Here is a 16,088-nt window from a genome sequence, read left to right as displayed (position 1 = left end):
TAGTCAAAGTCAATCACCTTTTCATTCCCCAGCAGGTGAAGTTTCCTTTATTGTGACTTTCCACATTTGCTATAAGGATAACTCTCCTCACTGTAACCATTAAAAGTGATGGATGCTACCTTGTTAGCCAATACACTGTTTTATTACTATTATAGTAGGCTGTCCATTTTATCAGCTAATGCATTTTCCAGCAGCTACTGTACCACTGGCCCACCATCTTTAAGGCTTTACATGATTTAGACTGGTAATGTACCCACTCGCTCAGCCATAGCTGGCATGATAGACTAGCTCCAAATGTCTGGACTGTATAAAGGTATAGAGAATTTTTGGTGTTGTCACAAGTCACTCTGGAGCACTGAAAGCAACATTCACTATGTAAAACATTGAAATTATTCTTTACAACAAAATATAAAACTACTACAATTTCATTATTTGTGTACCTTGACTGGAGCCAGCACAAAGAAAACAATTTCTTGAGATCATGTAAGAGTTTATTCATGATTATAAGATGGATCCAGTAGCCATGAGCATGCAGAGAGGCATTCCATGTGTCAGACATTTCCATTGCAGTATCTTGTGCAAAGTCTTGAATATAATCCACGACCATCTGTTTGGTAGATCCATCGATATGCTAATTAGGTTGGGGCAATTTTTTCTATTTACAACAGAGTATTTGCACTTATCTAATATCACAGTTTGATTTCATTATGAATTTAGTTGATACTGTATAAAAAAGACTCCATTGTGAACCTCTTCATTAAAAGGCAATGCTACAGATGTGTGAGCTTTGAGCTTTGTGTGCACATATATATATATATGTAGTTAGTATAGTTAGTTATGACTAAAGATTAGCGCACATCCGATTAAAAAATAAATAAATACATTGTTGTAATGTGTAAACATCAGTTACTCAAATCCAACTATCTACCTAATCTTGGTGTTAATTAAAGCAATGTTGTAAACAAATCAAAATTTAACAATTTTGTGTTAAATAAATAAAAGTGCGTATGTGGATTCTGTTTCAATTAATGTTTTCTCACTGTTTCCCTTCTCAGTTTGGCTTATCTCCAGCTAGTTCCTTTAGTGTTTCAAAAAAAAAAAAACAGAAAATTTTGATTTGATGTAATGGTAACATTGTCAAAACAACTTAAATTTTTAATCTTTTTTCTTAAAGTCCCCATCCGTTATTTTCTGTATTTTCTGTATTCACTGAGGAAGTTACATAATTTCCATATTATTGATGGGTTATAGATGAAAAATCAACACTTTATGTTTCATTGCTGATTTGAATACGGTTTTGTTTAACAATTTTAGCATATCTTTCTTGTGAAATCACGCCTATTACAGATTTATTTATGCTTTAGAGTTTAATTAAAAATGTATTTCAATCAGTTTGAGGTTGATAGGAATCCAGTCTTTTCTTTCCTTTATTTTGTTGTTGCGTTATTTGTTCCCATTTGTACCACAGATTGTGGGTTTAAGAAATTGGCAAAACCAAGAAAGAAACTCTTGAGCTTTGATGAATATATGCTGAGTAATTATTTATTCATTTGCTCATTCTCATGTGTACGTCTGAATCTGCACGCATTTAAACAACCAACACCATACGTAAAATCATGCATACTTATGCGTACACAAAATCTCTGCTGCATCGCTCTTCTCACCTCCTTGTTAGTCTCACACGTAACTAAAAAAAAAAAAACAAAACAAAAACCATAAGCCCTGAAATCCTCCTCTTAGAGCTGTGACTTTGGAACACAATCCATAGCAGTTCATGATGAAGAAGCAACTGCTGTAAAATCCAAATGGAGATTTATGGAGATAGACATAGATGCATACCACTCTCCATCATCCTTATTCTTTTCTGCCTGCCATATAAATACACCAACATGGAGACAGACTCACACACAGACACACTTCTTTTTGTTTAACACGAGTTACATGAAATCCACCCACAATTATACAGGATCCTGTTCACAACTGCAGGGGAATCTTTCAGTAGCCTACATTTGGTCTCAGTTGGCAGCGCTCGACTGCTGAGTGTGCAGCCTCTCTTGCCGTGGTGGGGGGAGGCCTCCTCTGTCGGAGGTATTATCCACCCACATCTAATATTCATCAGCTATTGGAAGATGGGTGACGACGATGCACCAAGGTGGTCGGTATTGTTGCACCAGCAGACAGATTAACAATGTATAAACAGTGCATGCATGGAAGGGAATGTACATGAAGGCTGGTGTGTGGCACCAGGATAAAAGGTCAGTTAATTAACAACTTTTTAAAATATCTTACAGAGAGGTTAAAAAATCAACAATGCAACATTTAAAAGCAATAAAAGCACCCAATTACCATTTAACAAGTAGAAAAGATATTTTCTTTTCATTAGGGTTTCAAAATGCAAATTAGGTTAATCACTTGATCCAATAATTTGCAAATAATTTATCACAATTTGAAAACTGTGAATTGCAAAGGCACACTCAACTCTTTCAAGGTGTGTCAGTATGTGTTTGGAAGAATATGACATGGGATGATGGCTCACTGAAAAGTGTTTTAAATGGAAATGGACATGGTTTGCCAAGTGTTCTCGTGCACATATGTCAACATCACTTACTATTTATGAATACACCTAGGGTAGTGGTATTTTGCTGTTTTATCACTTTGCTCATATTAATAGACATATAGTAAGAAGCGTGATAAAACTAACACGTATCATAGATCAGGGAATTTAAAGTCGCAGAAAAATCCAAACACATGCAAACATAGTACAGAAAGCAAAGTTGACACTACTTGATTTGTATCAGTCTTAGCAAACAATATATGTTCTCAGACAAGTTGCCACAAATGATTTCAAAGAGGCAAGATTGCAAACATGACTGCACACTGGAACTGCATGGCTGCACACTTGGCTCCCTCCACATGACCACATGCATGTGATTAAGTGTCTAAGCAACATATAACATTCAACAAACCGACTTTCACTAGTTCCCATACAACACACACACACGCACACACAACCTCCTTTCTCCCCTCTTCCACTTTCCCACTTTCTTTGGCATCCATCACTGTCCATGGCAATAGACTGCGAAACAAATTTCTATCACTATACATTACAGGTTAAGAAAGGGAGCTGGGAATGTGTTATATATGATGGCTTCGATTTTTATGTAGCGTCTACAGGCTCGTCCATCATTGCTCTGCTAGGCACCCTCGTGCACTGGGCCTCTGACGAGACGTTGTCTTGGCACCACTATCAATCACTGTACGCTTGCCCAAGCCCAGTGCCCGATGTGCAGGAGGGGGTCTGTGCTGTAGCTGCAGGACTCCCTCCTTCCTTCCAACCATGCACTCCCTCCCCCTGCCCTTCCTCAGCCTGTGTGATGGTGACGCCAACACTCACATGCATTCGTCATTTGAATGGTGTGGTTAAAGCATGCGTTCTGTATCTGGGGCGTATGGCCTTGCACGACCTCTGTACATCTGTCGTTTTGTCTCTGCATTGTGGAGTACTCAGGACCTTTAATAAGACAATCATTGGTTAGTAATTGTACGTGCCTGTTACATGCACACACATTGTGTAAAACAAGGTTAGTTTAGACCCAGCTTGCACCACTGACCCATGCGCTAATGCTTTGGTCAGAGCAATGAAGAAAACACAAAGTGTATGCCTTCATATGAACCAAAACTGCATAGCTGAGGAAGGAGCATTGTATCAACCTCAGGAAAATGACATTAAATAGTAGTTGAAAGTGGTTTGAAGCTGCACAGTGCTTTGATTTGTTAGTTAATATGATTTCAATCCGCCATTACTCTGAAGGTACAACCTGTACCACTCTGATGCCATAATGTGTGGCTGTACTCTCTTGAAATCTTTATGGATGACATATAGGGTTAGACAGACACAGGAAGCTGATGCAAGTAACTTCGCATGGCTGCTCAGGCTGCTGCTAGGCTAATCCTTTTTCCTCCAAAGTCAGGTAGATTATGATTTGAGGAATACTCCTTCGCCCTTCACACTCTACAGTAAAAGTCACCATCCCATCGGAGAGCATGGGGGTAGTAGGTGCTGGGGGGGAAGGGTGAAGGTGGAGGAAACGTAAGGAGATGGAGAGAAGGCATAATTAGGCCAGATCACTGCTGCTCTCCACCAGCGCCACAGCCACCTCCATCCTGTTCCCAGTCCCCCAACTATTCCCTTAGATCCCATCCACTTAATGTTCTGTGAAATCATATTCCAGTCCCCAGAGAAGACAGAGAAATCAGAACAATAAAATGACACATTTTAAAGGGAGGCAGCACCATGGGGAAATAGACTGTTAGTGACACATGGAGGATGTTGTGGGCTGATGGATAGCGAGTACATCTGTCTGGCCCATCACCAACAAACAGCATCGGGCCCAAAACATGGTAGCGAAGAGGAGGCTTCTATATTTGAGTGAACAAAAAACAAGTGGTCACAACAGTTTTAAGTCCAGTCAGATTGCTGGGATGCCTATAATGTGGAGAGTAGATTGTTTTGACTACCTAACATTTGGTGCCATACATTTCTGTATAATGTTAAGTGTAATTAAAACAAGTTTGTTTTACAAATCAAACACGTTTTGCACCACTTGCACAGGAAAAGTAACAAAATTAGTGAAATTGGTAACAAGGGGCTTAAAATTTTCAGGCTGAGCCAAAGTATCAAACAGAAAGATTGCCATGACTTCCTTTTATTTCCATTTCAATGTTTAAGGTTGATTCATTGTCCGGCACTTTGATTTTGTTTGCACATGAAATTTGCGCAAAATTTGTACTCAGGCCAGGAAGTGCACAATATATTAAGTCAATGACTTTGGATACTGTTAAACATTTCTCTTGGTTTGCCCATTTTCTGGATAAATTCCATATAAAATATCAAATTATTCCTGAATCTGTTTTTCACTGGGATGAATCCATTTTCATGAAGAGAACACAGATATAAAACAGCAGCTGAAGATAAATTTGAGCTTTCTGTATTATGTTTGTCTCTGTTTTCAGCTCAGTCTTAACAGTTAGTTTCTTGGTCACTGAAAATACTAAATGAAAAAAAGAAGTGGTTTCCTCAAAATAAAATAGTCAATTTTAATGAAATGTTTGGACACTATATTTTGATTTTGTAGAGCATTTTAGCCTCAAAGACCCAGAAATAACTGCCTGTAACTTTGATTAAGTGAAACAAAATTATCCATATCCAATTATCCATAACTAAATATTGAACACACATAAACCCACAAAGAGAGCAGGTTTAAAATCATTTCATACCAGTCATTAATTTTGTTTGCATGGTTTGATATTGAGAAGTAGAAGAAACCAGAGAATTAATCTTTACAACTGCGAAAAATATTTTGCAGCCGTAAGGAAAAAATATTACAGAGCAGAACTTAAAATGTCATTGTGGCCCTCGAAGGTTAAAATAGTGTTGCTAATGATAGTCGTTCCACTAAATATGATGACGTCAGTAGTGAAATGAATCTGCATCCTGTAACATCCAATTCAAGGTACGTGGTTAAATTCTCTGATGTACGGACCTTGTTACAAATTAAACTTTGCTTTAATTCCTTAATTAGAAGTGTATCTGTGTCACTGTTCTGTGTTTCCCTCAGCCTTATTTCAATTGGCCACAGTCACCCAAAATTACACGAGCAGAGCAGTCAAACTGTAAATTTAAAGCATAAAAATTACATTGTACGTAACAAATTATTGTTGCTTCTGGGAGTGGCTGAAGCTTCAACCTACACTTTTTTTTTTCAGCAGAGTAAAGGCCAAGAGGAAAGAAAGTGGACAGACACCCAAAGAAATCCAGCAAAAAAAAGGTGCCAACCAGCAGTCAGATGTAAGAGAGAAGGAGGCTGTTGTGGAGGGAGTCAGAGGAAAGTTGGACCAGCACAGAGATTCACATGGAATACAAATAATGCCCAGTCTGGAAAAGCTTCTGGCCAGACAGACGGACAGGTAGGAAGACATGCACATGAAACTGATGTAGAAGACAGATGGATGAAATCCAGATGTCAATGAGGATCAATAGGTGGTTTTCCCCAATGAGTTGCTGGGTAATTTGGTAGAAAGTATGGAAAATGGGAACAGAAATTGGTATTAGTTAGTGTCGGATTGATCCCGCCCCTTTCTTATGGCTACTGTCAGTCAAACACCTCACATCACACCTCACATCAGAATCTAATGAAACATGGGCCTAATTGCGTAACATGATTGAAAACAAGATTAGCGCTGAGAAGGCGGCAAAGTGGTTAGTGCCGTTTCCTCACAACAAGAAGATCTAGGGTTCAGTTCCCAGGTCTTTCTGTGTGTAGTTTGCATGTTGTCCTTGTGGCTGTGTGGGTTTCCTCCCACCGTCCAAAGACATCATGTTTGGGTTAATTGATAACTCTAAATTGTGTGTCTTTGTGTGTTGGGCCTGTGATGGTCTGGTGACCTATCCAGGGTGTACCCGTCCCTCAACCAGTGTTAGCTGGGATCGGCTCTGGCACTTCCCAGGACCCAGAAACAGATAAGTGGCAGAAGATGAATGAATGAATAGTGCTGAGAAGTTTAGAGAGCAAGACAAACTGTACTCCTTTATTTTCACCTTCTGACTGTCTGTGTGGACTGAATTTTTTCATAATTAGAACAATATCTTTCCAGCCCAACTTCCTGTATGTACACTACACTATATTTGTGGTAATCAAGGGGTCAAGGAAGGTGAAAACTTGTACTTGAGGAGAGCTGAATGAATGCTTCTTGTTTTGAAAATGTATTTTAATGGCTCATTAAAACGCAACAAAAATTAATCATCATAACGGCTCATAAAATTACCTCTTAAAGTACTTTTCCATAAATACGTGAGGAGAAATCCTAGAGCAGAGCAAATGAAGAACTCAAGCTAAAGCTAATCTGCCAGCTGTGTTGAGTGAGTGAGGCCCCTTCAAGAGCAGAGAAAGTATCTTAACTCCAAGTATAGAAAAGGCAATAGAGGGAACGAAGCTCAGCGTGTTCCAGCAGCCTGATAGTATCTGTTTTTTCATTAATACACAAGGAAGCATTATCACCCTGAACATCTGAATTTACCCCCATCCACTAAACCCTCTCTTTCACGCTCCCCGCCAATCATTTCTAATGCACTCTGTCTCCTCCTCCCCCATCTCCCACTCAATCAGACAACCTTGTTTTTTTTTCTTTTCATTTTACGCATTCCCTTTTCCTTTTGTCCCTTCTCTCCGCTCTCATATTTAAGAGGTTTTCAAGGTCCTTTCAGCTGTGTTTCTCAGTCCAATGTGGCCCTAAATTCTCTGTGGTGAGAACTTGATTAATCCTTGTTCCTGGAAGATGCTCAATGCAATTCTTTCGTGTAAATACAACAAACTATCTATTTATTTCCAGGAAAGGTTGACGCCTCATTGTCTGTTATCAGCTCACTAGAAAAGATCTGTTACCTCTACCATAACTGTTTAAAATGCAAAGCCATCAATTTAGGATTTCAAGCAATTTTTGAAATGATGCAACCGTGATGAAACAGCAGATACCGTACAGTTTGTAGGCCTGTTCATTGTATCTAACTTGGCATAGATGCACACAAAACAATCAAACCATTCATTCATTTAATTAGCACGGTCATAATCATTAAAAATCATTAAATATAATATTTCTACAAGCAATAACCCTATGAAGTGTTTACTGAACATTTTTATTGCATTGCTATTATTATGAAATAATGCTGAAAATATTTATTGCACAATGGGAGTTTGGCACAGTAATATCCTATTTCATTGACTGCTATATGTTTACAGGTGCTATTTGTCTGGCACCTTCAAATGTAAATTAGCTTCAAGATTTGCTTCATACTTTCCCTTCATGTTTCTCTCATCACGTGGACGCCTACATCTCCGAATTCAGCGTCGCCTCTGCGTCATCTCTCTCTGTTCGTGCTTCTCTCAAAAATTTTCTGGATCTGAATAAGTGCCGGAGCAAACAGGCTGTAATGCAGCCAGCTGGAGGAGTCTTCTCTGATGTCTATGTCTTGGGGTGTAGTATTCCTGGGTCTCCCCCCACTGTGTGACCTAAAGGTGACGGGGAAACCTGCTTTCTGTGTGCCTGGAAATCCTCGACACCAACATGAACGCATGAGCTAAAAATAGACCGCTCGTGATAAATATTAAACCTCTCTCCATGTGCCAAGCATCCCTCCACATCCTGATTTCAGTCTGTGCTGTTAAGCGTATGACTTAATTTTGTATTGTAAAGACATGGCAGTGCTCAGGCTGCTGTAACAGTCTGCGGTAGATTGGTTTGCCTTTAATGACAAAATACTGGCAGTTCCTTACAAACCAAGGATATCATGTAAAGCTATAATAGGATTAGAAAAATAAGGCTCAAAACTTTGATAAATTTACATTTTAAAATGCCAAGTACAAGCATTATGATTACTGTAGACATGTGGAAAGACAGCCATGGATTTAAATCCATTTCTTAGGAACACACACCTCTAACAAATTAACATGCCATTACATTTCCTAATTGTGATTTCAATTTAATTTAATTCTTTTGGATATTAAACGTCTAAAAGCAATCCTTTGTATGACAAATAGATGGGCTGTGATGTATTTTGGGCCTGCATCAGTAACAGCTGTGAAAATGCAGTGGATGATAAATCTAAATGCCATTACAGGTTTATTACTGTAGTTTTTTGCTGAACACTCTCTTTGATCAGCATCCTTCCATATTCCACAGTATAATTATACTCTATAATTCTGCATGATTGTTTCCCTCCACCATCTTATTGAAAGAGCTGTGTGCTGTAAGATTGGTGTAAAGAAAAAAAAATCATGCTAAATCAAAGACAGCAGTACCGTCCTGGAGGAGAGAATGACACGGCGCTCCCTTTTCTGTTTTCCCGTCTGTCCGGTCACGATTCAAAGCCCTCACAGCGGGGGGGCTTTGTGTTGATGCTGCAGCAGTTGAAGTCCGCATGGGAACCCCCCCCCCCAACCACCACCACCTTTTTCCTCTCCTGTCTTACTCCCCTCTCCTCCATCTCTCCCTCCTTTTCAAGCCCCCCTGCCACTCCTCCTCCTCTTTCTCTCCTCTTTCTCTCCTCTTTCTCTCCTCCACCCACTCACAGCTCTCGACAACCAGAAGGCTAAAAATAGCAGCAGGAATCCCCGCATCAATTCAGAGGAGCGGGGAGGGGGATGAGGGGAAGGAGGGGGAGCGGCGGGAGGGGAGGGCGCACACAAGGTCATAAAACCTCCCTCTAGTGCTTTTCTTGATTTGTCACAGCTCCCATCAGCTTTTTTTTTTTTTTTTTTTTGCTGGGGGACCCGCACCGTGTCAGATTTTATTTTATCGTCCTGAATTGATAAACGTCCAAATTGTATCGATTGCCTGTAAATCACATTTAACGCCCCTCCTATAATTAATTTCATGACACAGAGGTGGAAATGAGATTTCAATGCGGACAGCGAGCAAAAAAAAAAAAAAAAAAAGGAAAAAGAAAATGCAATGAAATTTAACTAAAATAAAAAAAGACTATATATATATATATATATATATATATATATGAAAGAGTGGGTTTTATCAGCACATAAACAGGTGGAGGAAAATCCAAAGAGGAGCAGAAAAAGCGGAGGAGGCAGCCAGGAGCTGTGACAATAAGCTGAACAGGTGTTGGTAGAAATGTGTTCCCTGTTATTCCACGCTACAAGCGACAGGAGACTGCAATGACTGGGAGAGCCCTTATTCTTAGCAGGAGAATATTGATTCTTCTGTCATTTATAATCACTGTTGATGTGTCTTCCACAGGCAGAGAGCCCGTTCAAGCTCCATCTGATAAAAGGTATGTCCTTTCCTTTCCTTTCCTTCCATTGTTGACTCCCTTTTCAGTTCAATTCTCCTTTCATTCAGTTTTGGTTAAAGAAGACCGCCATGAAAAGATTGCTTGATGAAATTGCAATTGCAGGCTCTAAAATCTGTAGCTAATAACCCTCATAGGTCACTTCATTTGCATTTTCACAGCTAACAGCAGCAGTGTATGACTTTGTTTTAGGCTTGAATGTTCTTATCTACACCTGGAGGAAGCAAAAATTGGCCATTCTTATGTTTCTGGTGTTTATTTTAAGATAAAGGGATATTCAGCAGATCCGAATAGTCTGATAATATGTACAGTATTTGCACGTCTGTCCTTGTCAATTTAACATGGAAATACATTAAAGTCTTGAAACTTCTAAAGGGTGTTTCATAAGACATGCTTTTTATAGACCAGCATTCAGTCCATCTCCTCCTGCTGGTGGTGAATATAGGGGGTCAGTTGGTCATCTCCTTTGTGTTGGTTGCAGCTCTGATGATGAGACAGGCACTGAGTCTTTGAACCTTTGCATTAGTAATGAGCTTTCTCCTCTCTTTATCTCTCTCATCACCATATTTTACAACTGGGCGAGCTGAGCCTCTCTTGTCAAACGCCAGTCCCATCCGCCCATGCAGGTATGTGTTCACGTGTACACAGTGGTGCACAAAACGCACTCTGCGGCACATGTTTTGGCACACATATAAGCATATAATAACTGTGTATATGCTGGGGCACACAGGCATTCTGGTTGTTTTATACACACACACACACACACACACACACAGCATACTGCATTATAAATGGACTCGGCACAGATTTTTGTTCTCTATCTCTTTGCTCATTTCAGATCTCTGCATCATCAACCACTCCATGTAAAGTAGTGACATCGTTGTGCTCTGTGAGGTTAAGGTTGATGGTCCGGTGCTCTGGCCAAGGCGATATTAGAAAACAAGGCAGGTGTTTGTCATCAGAGGGGAAGAAGACATGATGTCCAACCAGCAGCAAACAAAGACCAGAGACTCATTATACAGTAACACTGCTACTCCTTAATTCAAGGTAGGAAACATGACGTATAAATGGTGAAAGCTAGTAAGATGATGTCTTATTTCAAGTTAAATTAAAACAGTGCCTCGTCAAATAAAAAGCAAATCTTTGAATAAGCTTTAAAGCTATTGGGAATCTTTTTTGTTGTTTTAATGAGAAGATTTTGCAAATATTATTCTTCTGAATTAATGTTGTATTCTTACTGAATATTTTTGCCCTTCTTGGAAAAGTAAGATTTTCTTTGTATTGTCATTAACTATCTCGATCTGAGAGAAAATGCAATATTATGATAAATTATCATAGGTGTCATTTGATAGCCTGGCCACTAAGGGACTAAAGATCTAAACCCTATCGAGGTGGTTGTGTTGTGTGTGTGTATGTGTGTGTGTGGGGCAGGGGGCGTTTTATGTGGACTAAGGTGACTAATTGCCCTCTTGTTCATCCTCTGAGATGGATGAGAACACTCACCTCCTCTGCCCCTCCAAGCTCCTGTGTGTCAGGATTACCCAGGATGCTTCTCGAATCTCCTCTTATTCTTTCAATGGAATCTCATCACATCTCATCTTGGACGTTGCCTGGCGTGCTTGTACATTACAGCTGCTGTCTACACGGGCCACTTTATCATCCCTTGCACCTTGGCTTTGGTTGTGGCGGAAACAGAAAACATTTCATCACAGTCGTGCACAGGTCTTTTCTGCTCATTTGTGGGACTTTGGGATGCTAACATATTAGCTGACATTTAACAATGACTTCTCATGTACCTGCCTCTTCCTGAATGATGGCAAAGCTGCTTAGTCATTTGAGAAGCTGGAGCAAATCTAACTAATGATCTGAGCTGTCAGAGATAAATTCCACCATTGGCCGCAGGGCCCTGTCACAGCCGTGGCTGGCAGTCTGTATCTCTCAGACACACTGTCTCAAGCTTTCCCTTGGTATCATCTCACACCGGCTGCACTGAGCTTGCCACAATGCCGCAGCTCGGGTTGAGTCACGACTCGTCTCTTATCTATGACATCGCAGGTTGTTTATCATGTGTAGAGTATATCAGTGGTTACGCAGTCCAGCAGAATATGTGTCAAATTATTCACTGGCTTAACACCACTGTATCAAGGTCCGATGTTGCTTCTAGAGCCTCAAACTCACTCTATCCTTGAGGCATCTCTCCAGTTAGTCATAGCTGAGGGAGATGACAGTCATAGCCATGACATGCAGTGAATTGACAAACTAATTCAAGATGGTAGCCTTCCACTCCATGGCTATCACATAACAAGGCAAGGAAAAACAATGCAGAGGGTCACTTTGCAGCAGATCGCACTTGGGGTTTTGAAAACCTTGCATACTTCTTTTTGTTCTTACTTGGTTTGCTCTGTCTACATGTGCTTCTGCATGCAGAGTAACAGATATGAGCTGCTGATAGTTATTAGTTGAGCACAGCTATGTCATATGTCATAATCACATCCTACCTGGTATTTCAAGACAGAAGAGCAGAAAAATTATTGTCTCTCCGTCACATCATTTGATTTAATCATGCAATCATACTGTTCAGGTTAGTAATAAATAAAATTATAGACACATCAGATAGATGATGTTAAAAAAACCACACAACGATATACCACTGTATGTAGGAATAGTGATTAGAGAAGGATATTTGACTTATCTTTCAGTGGTAAGATAATAGGCTAATCTCTTTACCTGTGTAATTATTTTTGTTTTACTTCACACTACAACACGTTTTCTGTCTTCTTCTTCTTTTAAATTCAACTCTTTTGATCCATTCTGTGTTGCTGCACCTGCTCTTTTTAGATATCTAACCCTCTCTGTCCTGTGTTGCTCACACGTGCACACACGCACACCGACACAACTGTGCAGACTATCAGTTTCTCGCTCTCTCTCACGTATACACATGACTACTTACACATCCCTCTGCTTCTCCCTGGTTGGTTTTCTCTTTCTCTGTAATTACAGGCTCCTTATCTACTGTCTGTGTTACATGCTGCAGCCATTGGCCTCCTCCATTTTTCCTCTACCGTTTTAGTGCCACAGATCTTCTGCTGCTTCTGTTTTTGGTGGCTAAAATGGATAGAGACAGACAACATGCTTTTCGTCATAATTGGCGTAAGCTAGGTTTGACTGCTGCATGCATTTAGAAGGCACGAAATTCAGTTCTTGCTAGAGAGAGGATTTTTTTTGCGTAGTGATGAAATAATGCCGTTACTGATGTTATGGTCGTGTGTGTGTGTGTGTGTGTGTGTGAGTGTGTGGGCTGAAGAGGGGTTGGGGGTGTACAGATACAGAATAACTGGCATGTATGTCTGGTTGGTGACTTAGTGTTTGTGTGTATCCAGGGGTTGTAAAGTTGAATTTAATTATTTATGGGGAAGCTGTAACATTGCTTCCCAAACAGGCAAATGAAACTCCATCTCCTCAAAGAACTCACACAGGTCTCAGCGACCAATTACTTAATGAAAATGATCAGGTTTCCGATGAAGCCCTGAGCAAAGCCCCACTCCAGATTCCTGCACAACTTCATGTAGCTATAAAACAGAGTTTACCTCAGCTCTCTTCTAGTGGTTAGGCAAAGTGTGCCACTGCTGCAGTCTTTAGACTCATCAAAACTCGCAAATGGCTGAGTCAGCTTTAAGGGAAGGATTATTACTTATTAAGAATGGCTGTGTGTGATGAATGTATGATGTAAAAGTTGGCCTCCTCCCCATTTCCATCCCCTCCCGCTTCTTTGGCTCGTCCTCAGCTTCTGTCTCTCTCTTTTGCCAGAAAGTTATGAGTTTTACGTTGTTTATTCCTTAAAAAATAATTTGCTCAGCCTCTTATGGAGTGAGGATATATCAACAAGTAAAATGCACACAAAACAAGACAATATTTTCTGTTTGACTTTAAATATGATTTGATGGATTTCTGGATAGATCACTGGAACGGGACCAAAACATCTGAAGCGACTGCTTATCTATCAAGCTGCTATATTTCTCATACTAATACAGCAAGACCCTGGAGATCCTAAGCTTAATTGAAAGGTACTTAGTTATTCAGTTTAATCTATGCCATATTTAAGAAAAAAAAATTAAGTCTTTAAAACCCCACAATACTTAAGTTGGTTTGATATTATTTAAATGTAATGCTGCGGTTTCTTACCTAGTTATACTCTTCCATAGCTATCTACCTTCCTGGTGTTTCCCTTAAATCCCAAATTTTTACCAAAATGTGAGCTCAGAGATCTCGATTAACTCAATGAAGTTCCAGTACAAGAAACACTGTCTGATGAAAGAAAGAGAGGAAATCCTACTTTGTGTTCTTTCTGCCTGGTCAGTACTGGTGCGAGGTGGTTTGTGTAGTTTTATTAGTGAGTATTATTTTAGGCTACTAACGACATTTAAAAAGTAGTATTTTGTCAGTATGGGTCCTCTGTTAATAAATGAATGATCCCAATTTCGCAGATCGACGTCCGATGGACTATGGATCTAACACGCCAACAGAAGATCGATGCGGCCCCTGACTCCTGCAGCTCAGACCGCTCTGCGCTTCGCCTCTGTCTCCACCTAACCGCTTTTCTGAATGACTGCGGTGGCAGTAAAGCCTTTACCATGTTATTACAGCGAGCAGCAGCTCACACATACACACTGCCAGCCGACTGCAGCCTCTGCATGCAGCACCCGTTCTTAATATTTCTGCCTGGTAATACAAAACCAGGCATATTCTGCTAAATAATTAAACAGCACACTACAAGGCACGGTGTGTATGGCATGAGGTAATCCTAACAGCCCCGTTCACTTTATGGTTCTCTGTTGGGCAACAAGTGGAAATGTGTTTTGGAAATAGATACGGTTTGCCTCCTTTTCTTGTCGTGTTTTTTAAATGCCGGCACTTTGGGGACATCTAACTTGGAGGGAAGGAAATCAGTCAGAGTTGATCATAATGATCCACAGTGGTACCGAGCTGTATCTCAGCTAAATACAATGTTTGACAGGCCTGTGGATCTGTTGAGGTGACGTAGCAGTAAAAGTGATTTCTGATTATGCAGGGCGGTTATGGCAACATTGACAAAGTCGATTTATCGGCTCCACAGTGGATCAAGGTGATCGACCATGTGAGCCGGATTTAAATACATTTATGCATCTCCACAGTCCCATTCTTGTAATATCCTAACACCCTGAAGGAATGATCGATCCACTGCAACCTGTGTGCATAGCAGGCAATGGACCGATATTCAGTCGAAGGCGGTGTTTTGGCTGTACAGTGACGTTTTAAGGCAGGTCCTGGTCAAACCTACCAATGATACAAGTCGGTCCTATTCAGCTGGGACTGATCGCAATGAACGGGTGTCGGAGCTCTGCACGGCAAAGGAGCAACCACAGCGAGACGAGGCGATCAAGGGGATGCGGCATCGGTACGCGGGAGCTGTCCATCAGCACCAAATCCCCGACGGACAGCCAGGAAGCAGCGCCCAGAGCCGAGACCCGGACGCTCCCGTCTTCAGCCTGCCGCCCCCGCCCTCTTCTCACCACCGAGACCGCACTTCGACCACCGCCGCCGCTCACCGCCAGAGCCTCCAGGAGCTCCCCTGTCTGAGCCAGCCCGCCCGGAGACCCGTCCACAGCGGCGACCCTCTACCTCTGGCGAGCTACGACACCGCCCAGCGACCTTCACTCCGGGGCTGTGAACCCGGCACCGGGCAGCCGGCGCACCTGCAGCGGGATCCCTGGGCCCCGGCCGGCTCCCAGCACCAGCAGCAGCAGCCGCTGCCGCCGCAGTCACAGAAGCAGCCTGTTTTTCCGAGCTGCCACTGCAGCTTTTCCGAGCAGGAGGCGAGCCTTCCTCCAAATCAGCACCATCCAGTCGATTCTCTCCCACCGCAGCCCTCCCCACCTTTTCCGCCGCCTATACTACCGCCGCCACCGACGTCGTCCTCCTCCTCGCTGCTGTTTTCCCGGGAAACTAAGAGGGGGGATCGACTCCGAAGGAGTGCCAATAATCACCAACAGGCGAGCATCGTGGACCGCTGCAGGGGAGGAGGAGGAACAGGAGGACACCGAGACCACAGGCAGTTGTTGCAGCAACAGCATCAACAGCATCAACAGCATGAACAGCACAGTCATTTAAGACTCCAACAGAGGAACCCCTCCCCTGAAGGAATCCGTGCAAACTCGCAGAAAGGGCGCTCTTTAAATGTATGTGAGTCAAC

At 41.5% G+C, this 16,088-nt stretch overlaps 1 protein-coding gene across 2 annotated transcripts in view; it reads left to right on the top strand.

The window, feature by feature from the left end:
• The first annotated feature begins 5,873 nt into the window (after positions 1–5,873).
• Positions 5,874–16,088, top strand: part of kcnn1a (potassium intermediate/small conductance calcium-activated channel, subfamily N, member 1a) — a 53,024-nt gene continuing 42,809 nt past the window's right edge. The window contains exons 1-2 of one of the 2 annotated variants that reach the window (XM_029525528.1): positions 5,874–5,967; positions 9,808–9,841. The gene's annotated coding sequence lies outside the window, so the exon portion shown is untranslated. Of the gene's footprint in view, positions 5,968–9,807; positions 9,842–10,835; positions 10,907–16,088 lie in introns of those variants that run through there. The other variant, XM_029525529.1, reaches the window with a different exon arrangement.

The sequence above is a fragment of the Echeneis naucrates genome, chromosome 17 (assembly GCF_900963305.1).
Source record: "Echeneis naucrates chromosome 17, fEcheNa1.1, whole genome shotgun sequence".
NCBI lineage: Eukaryota > Metazoa > Chordata > Actinopteri > Carangiformes > Echeneidae > Echeneis > Echeneis naucrates.
Note: the sequence above shows the minus strand (reverse complement) of the source record. Positions and strands in the feature narration are given on the sequence as shown.